This window comes from Cibotium barometz, chromosome 23 (assembly GCF_041138505.1).
Source record: "Cibotium barometz isolate CiBa-2024 chromosome 23, ASM4113850v1, whole genome shotgun sequence".
Taxonomy (NCBI): Eukaryota; Viridiplantae; Streptophyta; class Polypodiopsida; order Cyatheales; family Cibotiaceae; genus Cibotium; species Cibotium barometz.
This window is the reverse complement of record NC_141068.1, coordinates 8,323,840-8,335,477: the sequence shown is the minus strand read 5'-3', so window position 1 is coordinate 8,335,477 and position 11,638 is coordinate 8,323,840. Positions and strand designations below refer to the sequence as shown.

The 11,638-nt window shown below is 43.7% G+C and overlaps 1 protein-coding gene across 2 annotated transcripts in view; it reads left to right on the top strand.

Annotated features, from left to right (window-relative positions):
• Positions 1-435: 435 nt before the first annotated feature.
• The window catches only part of LOC147625585 (DNA-directed RNA polymerases II, IV and V subunit 8B-like), a 57,072-nt gene continuing 45,869 nt past the window's right edge, over positions 436-11,638 (top strand). The window contains exon 1 of one of the 2 annotated variants that reach the window (XM_086817101.1): positions 436-568. The gene's annotated coding sequence lies outside the window, so the exon portion shown is untranslated. The remainder of the gene's footprint in view (positions 569-11,638) is intronic. The other variant, XM_086817102.1, reaches the window with a different exon arrangement.

Sequence of the window (11,638 nt, the reverse complement as noted above, 5' to 3'; positions counted from 1 at the left end):
AAGCCTCAAGGCGTGTGAAGCTCAATATACGAAGAATGATATAGAAGAAATGCTGCAAATGGGTAAGGCCAAAGAGGAGTTTCAAGAAATGATTAGCCAAATTCAGAAGGAGCGTTTGGAACAAGGTGGACAGGTGGCTAGTGGAGATAATTCATAAGGATTCTGAGTTGACAAATTACATCTAGAACCTCACTGCATTGAAGTATGAGCTTGCCTAAGGAGAAAGTTATGGTTCTTGGATCAAAAGCATATTTTGTAAATGGACTTGTTTCACTTTTTAATATAATTTAAAAAAAGAAAGAAAAGTGTGCCTCCATTTCATACTTAAAATGAAAGTAATATAACTTTATGGAACACATTATTAATGATGCAATAAATAATTGTACATTATTAATGATGGAATAATTGTTTCAAAAGAGAGAACCCTATTTTACTTTTTATTGTTCTCGGAGTCAGCGGACTGGTGTGAAGTAGTCCGTATAATTAAGACGATATATTCGCCTATCTGCAAGGAAGGGCAGTGTGTATGAAGTGTAGAGAAGAGAAGAAGGGCAACTTGAGTAAGCAGGTCATTTTCTTGGTTCAATTACACTAGTAAAATCAAATTAGCTTCTGGTTAAGATCATTCATTGCATTTGGAACCCTAATGTCGTACATCGCTGATTTATTTTGCATTGTAACTTAACCCCATTTCACAACTTTGCATGCATAGCTGATGGTGCATTTGGCATGTTCGCCCATTGCAAGCATCCCTTCATGCATACTGGTAAAAACCCAACAAGCCTACCCTAAGTTACCCTGTAACTAATAGCTAGGTCTGGTTAGAAAGCCAAGTTTGCTTTGGGTCTGCTGCAATGGTAGGGGGGCATCAAGAGGCCACCCTCGGAGATTTTCCCAGAGATAAGGCTGGTTACAGAGCACTTCTTGGTGGTGGGGGTAGTGGGTACAGATCAAGAATAGTTTTGTTCCTGTACTCAACAAGAGGGTATGAGGGCAGGGAAGGACCCCGTGATCGAGATTGACCCATCGTTCTATATACAAGATATTTCAAATATATGGCAACTTTGGTTTTCCGATAGCTACCCACGGGTGGGGAGTTGGACAGCTGTCTAAACCTGACAGGTGGCGATCATGGGGCCCCCTGCTGAGGGGTGGCCATGTTCCTCAACCAGCCTAAATCAAAAAGTGCAAAAGTCAGGAGTTCTCAGCTACTTCATTTCATCTAAATCATCTTAGTATTGATGTTCAAGCAGCTGCGAGCATCATTAAAGTTGTCTTTGACCATCTGACTGTGGGTGACAACCACTGCAGTCTTGTCCCAGAAACAAAGCATGCTAAAATTGTCTAGTGAATTTAGTAGCCCTATCAGATACAAGGGTCCTTGGAATGCATGCTATAGGATAGCGGAACATGATAATCAACCTTGTGCAATTCTAACATTACCCCTTGCAAGGAGGAATCATCATGAACTTAGGTTATCCATAGGTCAGGCATGCAGTGTTCCTTTTGCTGTCACTTGGGAATAGAATAAGTTGGTGACAAGATTTGCTGCTCAAAAAGGCCATATAAAGGTATTGATGATCTTGGCATTTTGTTATGCTGCACCTTAACTTTCTGGCTTACTTGACACTGACTTAACATAATCGTATGGTTGGCTACGTGCATGTGGTCAAAAATATTTGTGTTCAACTGAAGAAGATTGTGGTTTTGGGAGTAGTGAATAAGGTGGAAGTGGTGGTTGTGAAGCCACTTGTTTGGCTGCTTGGGCAGCCAAAGCACGGGCTACTGCCGCGTCCAAGTATTGATCAATGATTTGTGGTGTCGTGATAGTAGCCAGAGTCAGAGTTGCTATTGTAGTAGCGTAGAGTTAATATTGTGGTAGTGTAATGCAAGTCGGTGTAAAGGGCATGTCTTGAGATTCACTAGTCTCTCAATCTCTTTCATCTCCTCTTACTTGTCCATAGAGGGAACGCTTAGGATTTTTCTAGAACACAATGAAACCATCCACTATGTGTGTGGGATTGCTTCTTATAGGTTCTCCTTGGAGCAAAAACAAACCGTCCATATTTTTTAATAGCTCTGCATAAGGTGATCAGGCTCAAAGCTTTGATACCAATGGTACATGTGTAGCTTAAGTAGCCTTTTACTTGTTTGATAGGTATCACAGTCACAAGAAACGTTTTGAGGTTTCGAAGATTTTCTTTCGAAAGGTTTTGTCCATCGCTAAAAAAACTGGAGGCACACACACACACACACACACACACACACACATACATATATATATATATATATGTGTGTGTGTGTGTGTGTGTGTGTGTCTAGAGAGAGAGAGAGAGAGAGAGAGAGAGAGAGAGAGAGAGAGATTTCAAAAACCACTAGAATATGGTGTCATCCCACACATTCTAGATATTGTCATTTTTGTTATTACTAGGCATTGTAGAATGTGGGATTGTGATAATGGGATTAAGGAGACGAAGAAGATATGAATTGGGATTAGGAAGAAAAAGAGATGGGAGAAGAAGAGATGAAAAGAAAAGAAGAAGAGGAAGAGAAGACTAGGAAAAGAAGGGGAGCATGTGGAAGAAGGGAGGAAGGAGAAGAAAAGGGGAAGGAAGGAGAGGAAGAGGAGAAGGAGAGGGCCAATTGGCACTCAAGTTGCTACTATAGAAGGATCTTCTCAAGGAAAAAAGGGGAAAAAAAAGAGACTTTTTTTTTCTTTCGAAACTTCTCTAGCGAAGAGGTTTCGAGGTTTTTTAGCAATGTTTCGCTTCGAAGCATTTTGTAGGTTTCGAAGCAGTGAAACACGTTTTTTTGTAACCATGATTGCCATAGATCGTTAAAACTGAATTTATGAGAGAGAGAGAGAGAGAGAGAGAGAGAGAGAGAGAGAGATGGAGTGCAATGAGAGAGAGAAAGAAAGAAAGTAATATTAACGCCTACAAAAGACCTCAAGGGTCTATGAGACTGTACATGGCCCTCTAAAAGGTTCTGTACAAGGCATTAATAAATAATACATCCACCTTGCTCTGAAATTTGGACTTTTCAGCTACAAGCTGTACCACCTCAGCTTCCAATTGAGCAATGCGCTTCAAATTCACCTCTTGCTCCATTGTGTTCACAACGCCTTTGAGGTTCTGATATGGCTTGAAAACAAACTGCCCAATTCTCTCTGAGATCTTTCCATACCACACATAAGCTCTGAATTTCCTCTGTTCCCTTATCTTTTACTCCACCCTGATCTGAACATGTACTCTGAACTGCAGGGGGAGTGCCCACAAATGGCTTAAGTCTAAACCCATTTACCCCCTTTGGTACCAATGTTCCAAAGGCATCTGAAAGCATAAAGGTTCCTTGTCCCAAGTCTTTTTCAATTCTGTAGGGCCCAATGTACCTGAGCCTCAACTTCCCTAGGTGTGGCCCTAACTTGGAATTGTAAAGCATGACCCAATCTCCCACTTTGAAGACTTTGAACTTGACATTCGTATTTACCCAAGCTTGTCTCCTCTTTTGAATGATCTCTGAAACATAAGCACTCATTGCTCTGTCTTCCTCCAACTGATTCAAATTGTGCTGTCTATAGATCAGAGACTCCCTGAGTGGGAGTCTGCTTTCTGCAACAACTCTCAAGCTAGGCACCACAAACTCCATGGGTACTACTGCTTCTAACCCATAAACAAGCCTAAAAGGAGTCATTCCAGTGGTTACTTTAAAAGCTGTTCGAAATGACCATAAAGCTGAGTCCAATTTCATATCCCAATCAGACTTGTTGTCCTGAAGAATCTTCTTGATGATTTTAAGCAGGATTTTGTTTGAACTCTCAGCCTGTCCATTTGCCTGAGGATGATAGGGAGTGGACTTCTTATGCAAAATCATATGGGTTTGAGTCAGCTCTCTGATAACATCATTCAAGAAGTGTGTTCCTTGATCACTAACAAGCTCAATGGGACATCCAAACCTTGTCATGATGTTACTATACAAGAATTTGGCCACACTAGTTGCTTTATTCTCTGAGAGCCACTGCTTCCACCCATTTAGTACAGTAATCTGTAGCCACCAGAACATAGCTCTTACCTGTCTTGCTCTTTGGCTTAATAGGATCCACAAAATCTAATCCCCATTTCTGAAATGGATCTAAAGGTAGCACAGGGTGGTCTGACATCCTATCTTTAGAATTAGGTTGGCCCACTTGCTGACAAACCAAACATTCCTTGGCATATGTGTGAGCATCCTTCAAAACTGTTGGCCACCATAGACGTGATTGTAAAATCTTCTTTCTTGTTATTTCCCGTGAGAAATGACCTCCAGACAACCCTGCATGTGCCTCTTGTACCACTACTGCTTGTTCAAAATCAGGAACAAATCTCCTTATTATCTGATCTATCCCCTTTCTATATAATGCTCCAGCAATGACTAAAAATGGCTTGCTTTTCACACAAACTTTCTTTTCTGATCCACACTCATCTCTTCTGGTAACAATCCATCAGTGAGAAACAGCAACATTTGATCATAAAAGGATTTAGAGCTCCAGCTCTGAACAACAAACAGATTAGAATCAGGGAAATAATCATTAACTCCTGCAGCATCTTCTTTACTTTCAAGGCTGCTTAAATAATCTGCCACAGCATGCTGATTCCCTGGAGTATGTACTATCACAAAGTCAAATTCTTGCAACAACAACATCCATCTTGCTAACCTTCCTGTCAACTGTGGTTTCTTCACAAGAAATAACAGAGCTTGATGGTCAACATGGAAGAAGACTTTGTTAGCCAAGAGATAATGTCGAAATTTCTGTAAAGAGAACACCATGCCCAAAGCTTCTCTCTCTATAACTGAGTAATTCCTCTCAGCTGAAGTAAGCATTCTACTTGCATAGTAGACAGGTCTGAACCAATTTTTGATTTTTGCCTGCATAAGAACAGCTCCTACTGCAATGTCTGAAGCATCAACAAATACATGGAATGGTAAAGACCAATCAAGGGGCTGCAAAATTGGAGCTCCCACCATCATCTTCTTTAAAAATCTGACCACCTGAATTCTACTCCTTTCTTGGTTAAATGTGACAAGGGTGCACATACATCTGACAAATATCTTAAATGTCTACTGTGCCACTTGATCTGACCCACAAACCTAGATGTTTCCTTCAGATTCACTTGGCTCTTGGACTTTATGATGCTCTGAATTTTTCTTGGATCCACCTGTATACCTTCCTCTGAAATTATGTGGCCCAACAATTTTAACTGCAATTGCACATTTGTATGGATTCAATGACATACCATACTTCCTGCATCTCTCAAAACCTTTCCTCAAGTGCTCCAAATGCATCTCTTTGGATCCAAACACACAGAAATCATCCATAAATACCCTCATAAAAGAAGACAAATAGGGCTCAAACACTCTACTTGCCGCCTCTGAGAAAGCTGGTGGTCCATTTTTTAATCCAAAGCTCATTACTGTGAACACAAATGCTCCCCACTCTGTAATGAAGGCTGTTTTGTGTTCATCATCAGGGCGCATCTTGATTTGATTATATCCTGAGAACCCATCCAGAAAACTATACATTTGATGCCCTGCAACTGAATCTAGCAGAGTATCTGCAAAAGGTAATGGAAAAGGATCTGTGATGGGTCTGCATTGAGCTTTCTATAATCCACACAAACTCTGATTCTTTCATTTTTCTTGGGGACTACCACAATTGGAGATAGCCATGTTGCTTCATGTACAGGCTTAATGAATCCCACCCTGAGCAGCTTGTCAATTTCATCTTTAACCTGCTTTGCATAATTGGGATTTAGTCTGTACCTCTGTTGGATAACAAGCTTAGCATCTTGCTTCAAATTAATCCTATGGGAATAAAATGCAGGATCAATCCCCTTCATATCTGAATATTCCCATACAAAAATATCCTTGTATTCCATTAATAATTTCAAAAGGTTGTCTTTGAATTCTCCTTCCACATGAACACTAACTTTGAAAACTTTAGGGTCATTCTCTGTTCCCAAATTCCATTCATTCAGATCATCCTCCATAACTCTAGCTGATTTCTTCATACTGTTTTCATATCTTTGCTCTGCTATTGCAATAGCCTGATCTGTTGATAGATCATTCTGCATCTCCACAGCTCTGATTCATGTAGAACTCTGAACTGTTCCTTAGTCATCTCAGTCCTTGTTTGAATATCCTGTAATTGCTAGTCTCTCTCCTCTTCTGTAGCTACAGCAAAAACAATCCTCATAATCTCCCAAAATAGTCATCACATTTATATCAAACACTGGGACAAGTGCTGGATTGGCCTTCAAATATTCCTCTTCTTCATCATCTTCTACTTCATCTGCCAGGTGTATGCCTTGTGCCCACAAAGCTCTTTGCTCCTTTGGCATAAATATAGTAGATGTCATGGGTAAAGTCTGTTTCTGGTTCCCCTGTTTCAAGATCACCATATTAGCTCCCCAATCTTGCTGTAACTTAGCCTGCCCGAACCAGGGTCTTCCAAGGAGCATTGGGTAGGCCAAATTCCCTGATTGCATCCTGAGTACTACAAAGTTGACCATAAACTTCAATCCTGCAATGAAGATCTCGTGGTTTTTTAGCAAACCTAAAGGTTGTAATCTCCTCTGATCAGCCATTTTAACTTGAAAAGGTGCTGGATGCAACTTTTGGCTCCCAAATTGAATATAAACTGACTCAGGAAGTATATTAACTCCTGATCCACCATCCAAAAGAACTCCATGTATGGGTTGGCCCTGATATTTGACTGATATGGCAGGAACTTTGAAATCAACATCTTCCACCTGAACAATATTACTCATTGAAAAATTACTTTGAGGTGAATCAACACCTTTTCTCTGAAGAATTCTTTGAAACAGCAAATCTCTGAACCCTGGTACTAATGTCAGCAATTGGTCAAGAGAAATCTGAATTTCTGAATGTAACATAGCTTCATAGAGTGAGTCAACCATAGAAGTTTTCTCTTCTCCTTTGTCCTGTCCTTGTTCTTCACAAACCCCTTCAATTTGTTCTAACATTAGTTCTTCCAAAGCTGGCTTCTTCTTGTCCAACTTCCTCTGAACCTTGCTTCTAACTTTCTCCTGATCTGCCCATTGAATTGGACCTTTATTCAACTTTGCAGCTCTTGTCACTGCCAAGGCAGGCCAAGGCAGGAATCTGTTGTTTTCCATCCTTATCATTTGCATGGACTACACATCCAAAACAATCACAAGCAACATTCTCAACCATATCAGAGTTACTCTGAAACTGGTCCTCTATCACTGTCACTGCATTTAACTGTGTTATTTGTTGGTTTTGCTGCATCTTTCCTCTCTGATTTTGATTTGCTACAGGGTACCTTACAATTGGGATACCCCTCTCTGTCCTATGCTTGCACCATAACTCACAAGCTGGACCCTGTCTATGACCCTCTTTGTCACAATAAGTGCACTTCAATTCTCCTCTGAAATCTGATTGCCATGTTTGTCTAGGCTGTGATCTGAACTGTCTATTTGGTCCTCTAGCTTGACCAGGGAAAACTTGATTAGATGAAGTTTCGTTCTACTGCTGCTTTGACCTTTGTACACCGAGGGGAACTCTTCCTCTGAAATTTGGGTTATACCAGCAATTGGTTGCTAAATGTCCTTCCTTGGAGCATATCTGACACACTGGTCTGTCATTTGTTAATACTGAGGCATACTTCAATGCTTTAAGCCTCTTTAACAGTTGTTCATCATCCAATCCTTTCTTCTTCTTTTTGCCCTTATCTTTGGACTTAGAAGATTTCTTCTTCTTTTTCCTTTTCTGGCTAGTTGATTCATCATTTGAGTCTGAGTCACTATTATATTCTGAATTATCATCAGAGCTCTCTGAGTCTGTGTCTCCATCAGAGTCAGATTCCAGGTCTGAATCAGACCTCTTTTTCTTTTCCTTCTTCCTGGTAACACCCAACCTCTTTTCTACTCTTACTGCTGCTTGCACCAAAGCATCAAAACCTGCAGCAATGTCTACATTAGCCAGTGCTGATCTGATTGTCTTCCTTAATCCATTCAGGAAATAAGAAGCTAAAATTTCATTGGAAAGCCTATCTGCTCCTTCCAATCTTCGAGAGAGAACCCTGAACTTCTGAGCATAGTCCTCTACTAGCATTTCTTTTTGTTGAAGATCTTTAATTTTATTTATGATGTCATTGGCTGTTTTCTCCCTTCTGAACCTAGCCAGAAAACTCTCTCTCAAAGCATCACAGTTTCCAAAATGTCCCAAACCATACTGGCTAAACCAATCCATTGCTGAGCCTTCTAAGGTAGCAGCAAACTGTTAGAAGTCATCTCCTGTCTATTTGTATACACCAGGGCCTCTGTTGTGGGTGTGCCCGCCCGTATATCATTTTTCCACACTCCCCGTATTTTTTCCCTATTTTTCCCATTTTTTCCTAGTGGCTGGAGGGCTGCCAGGTGATGCCAGGACCACTCTGAGGCTGGCCGACTGCATCTGTAGCAGTCGTGGGCTATCTGAGTGCTGGCCGACTTGTTCTGTGCAGATGTGGGGCACCAGATGCTGGCCGACTGCTGGTTTTCAGCAGTCGTGGACATTTTGTCAGTCGTGGGCCTGTTCCAGAGCTGGCCGACTGCCCTCGTGGGCTTGTATATATTCCCCCCCATCCTCCTCCACTTTCTCATTCAGTTATCTCCGGGATCTTGTGTATAGAGAAGAGTTTACACACATCTCTCAGTGTTTCTTGTGCTGATTATTTTCTGCAGTCTACTTGCTCTTGTCTACCCAAGTTTGGATATCATTTCCGCTGCATATTCTGACATGGTATCAGAGCCTAGGCTCTAGGAGATCTTGGGCGTTTTTCTGAGCAAGAGGGGGAGCAACAGGTTGCTGATCGGTGGACTGTTTCGGGCTGAACGGGAAGTGAAGGTGCAAGAGGAAGGCGGGCAGAGGGGCTGGACAGCCACTTGCATATATTCTGATTTTCAGATTTTTCCCACCCACCCACCCTTTCAGGTTACTCTCCGAGATGGCGGATTTACTCGAGATGGCAGAGAAGCACGTGAAGATTCCGACTCTTCCCACGTTCCCAGTGGATCGGCAGTTGGACGGGTCCAATTATGGCATCTGGAAGGTCATGATGGAGTCAGTTCTGGAGTCATATGATCTTGCTGATTTTATTATCAAAGGGGTGCCAAGGCCGGAAGCTGAGGAAGGGGAGGTTTTATCAGCGAGGAAGGACCGAGAGGCACAGGCACAAATGTGGGACCGTGTCAACGCCAGGGTCCGGTCATTTATATTCCTCAATTGCACACCACAGGTGATCAACCATGTGAAGCACATGACGCTGGCAAGAGGCATATGGGAGCACTTGGCTTCTTTGTACAACAGGGTGTCACCCATGAAGCGGATATCCTTGGAAGTGCAGATGCGGGTTATGAACCCTGCAAAGTCTTCGACGATGCGGGAACACATTAACAAGCTGCAGGCCCTTCAGCAGGAAGTCCTTCAAGCTGGGAAAGAGATATCGTCCGAAGATATGGCCATCACGTTACTTTCCCACTTGCTTGGTCAGTATTCCGCTTTCTATTCCTCGTTGATCACGAGTGGCAGGCTCAGCACCATTACTTGGGAGGAGCTTGTGCCAATGGTCTTGGACCAGGAGGAACGTTTTACGAACCCTCCTCACGGCGGAGGTTCGGAGGCCTTAACTGGTCAACGGTCGAAAGGCCGTAATACCAACAAGGGCAAAGGGAAGGCTTCACCAGATAAGTCTTCCGAGAAGAAGCCTGATCCAGAACGAGAGAAGCTGAAGGCCGAAAGATCTTGTAATGATTGTGGCGAGAAAGGCCACTACTGGAGGAAGTGCCCTAAGCGGACAGGGAAGAGTGCTGAGTCCTCAGCCTCAGCTGCGAAGACTCCGGCATTTGTGCACTTGGAGATGGTGGACTCCGATGATTCATCGTCTTCGAGCGAGGAGGCAGCTGGCTTCACCGCAAAGGATACTCGGGAATGGATTCTCGACAGTGGTGCTTCCAGGCACATGACTCCATCCCGTGACTTCTTCTTCGATCTGAAGCGGCAGTCAGGTCGTATCTTTATTGGTGATAACTCCACTATTCCGATTCATAGTGAGGGCCGGATGGAGATCATTCCCGACGGCAAAGGGGGCAAGCATGCTTCCCGTGTTCTTTACGTCCCTGCTCTGGGCTTTCATCTTTTGTCAGTGCATGAGGTATGCAAGACTGGCTTTCGGGTGGAATTTGAGGAGCATTCAGTTGCTCTAAGGGACCGTGAGACAGGCAAAGTTGTTTGGGAAGGCGGTGTGGAGAACGGTATCTACAAACTCTCTGCACTCTCCTCACTGACAGGCTCTCAGGTCGGAGACTTGTGGCACTTTCGTTTTGGCCACTTGAATGTGGATGCTTTGCGGCGCGCCTTCCGGGACCAGATGGTGGTTGGCTTGCTAGATGTTGGTAGTAGGCAAGGACGCTGCAGTTCTTGCATACGTGGTAAGCAGTACAGGGAATCCTTTCCGAAGCAGGCTTCCAGGCGGGCTTCGAAACCTTTGGAGTTGATTCACACTGACTTGTGTGGACCACAGCAGATACCATCCTTGGGAGGATCTCTCTACTTTATGCTGCTTGTTGATGATTGTACCAGATTCACGTGGGTCTACTTTCTTTCACAGAAGGACCAGGCTTTTGCTCGGTTCAAGGATTGGCACGTGATGGTGGAGAAAGAGTCTGGATTTCAGGTCAAGACTCTCAGGGCTGACAAAGGAGGGGAATTCTCCTCGACTGTATTCTTTCGGTTTTGTGCAGATCATGGCATCAAGAGGGAATTGGCCAATACCGGATCGCCTTCGGAGAATGGAGTTGTTGAACGTAAGAACAGGACTGTGGTGGAGATGGCGAGGACCATGCTGGAGCATCGAGATCTTCCTCGTCCACTGTGGGGTGAGGCTGTGGCGACAGCTGTCCATACCATTAACCGCTCTCCGACGACTTCTGTACCCCATATGACTCCATTTGAGGCATATTTTGGCAGGAAACCCGATGTCTCGCACTTTCGTGTCTTTGGGAGTGACGCGTATGTACATATTCCGAAGAAGCAGAGGGGGAAGCTTGACTTCAAGTCCCGCAAGCTGGTATTTGTGGGGTATAACTCTCTTTCCAAGGGATACAGGTTGTATGATCCAGAGAGGAACGAGATTGTTGTCAGCCGGGATGTGGTCTTTGACGAGCATGTTCCAGCATCCACTGTTGAGGAGCCGCCACTTCTTGGAGATCCAGAGTCTGATGATGATTCCCAGTCTACCACTCCAGTTGATCCACCTCAGTCATCACAGGAGGTTGAGCCCGCAGCTGGAGTTGAGCCCCCGCGACCACAGGAGGCTCCACGATCTGTTCGAGTACCTAGGTGGTTGATGGACACCCTTCGGGAGTCAGGTGTCACGGAGCTACCCTCCGAATGGACCACAGAGGACGGCAGTCGAAGATCACATCGAGTTCGAGATAAAAGCAACACGGCGGAGCTTCTTCAGGTGAACTATGCTCTTATGTCTCGTATCATGCGGGATAAAGAGCCCACTTCCGTAAAGGAAGCCCTTTCACAGGATACTTGGAGGGAAGCCATGCAGGTTGAACTTACGCCATCG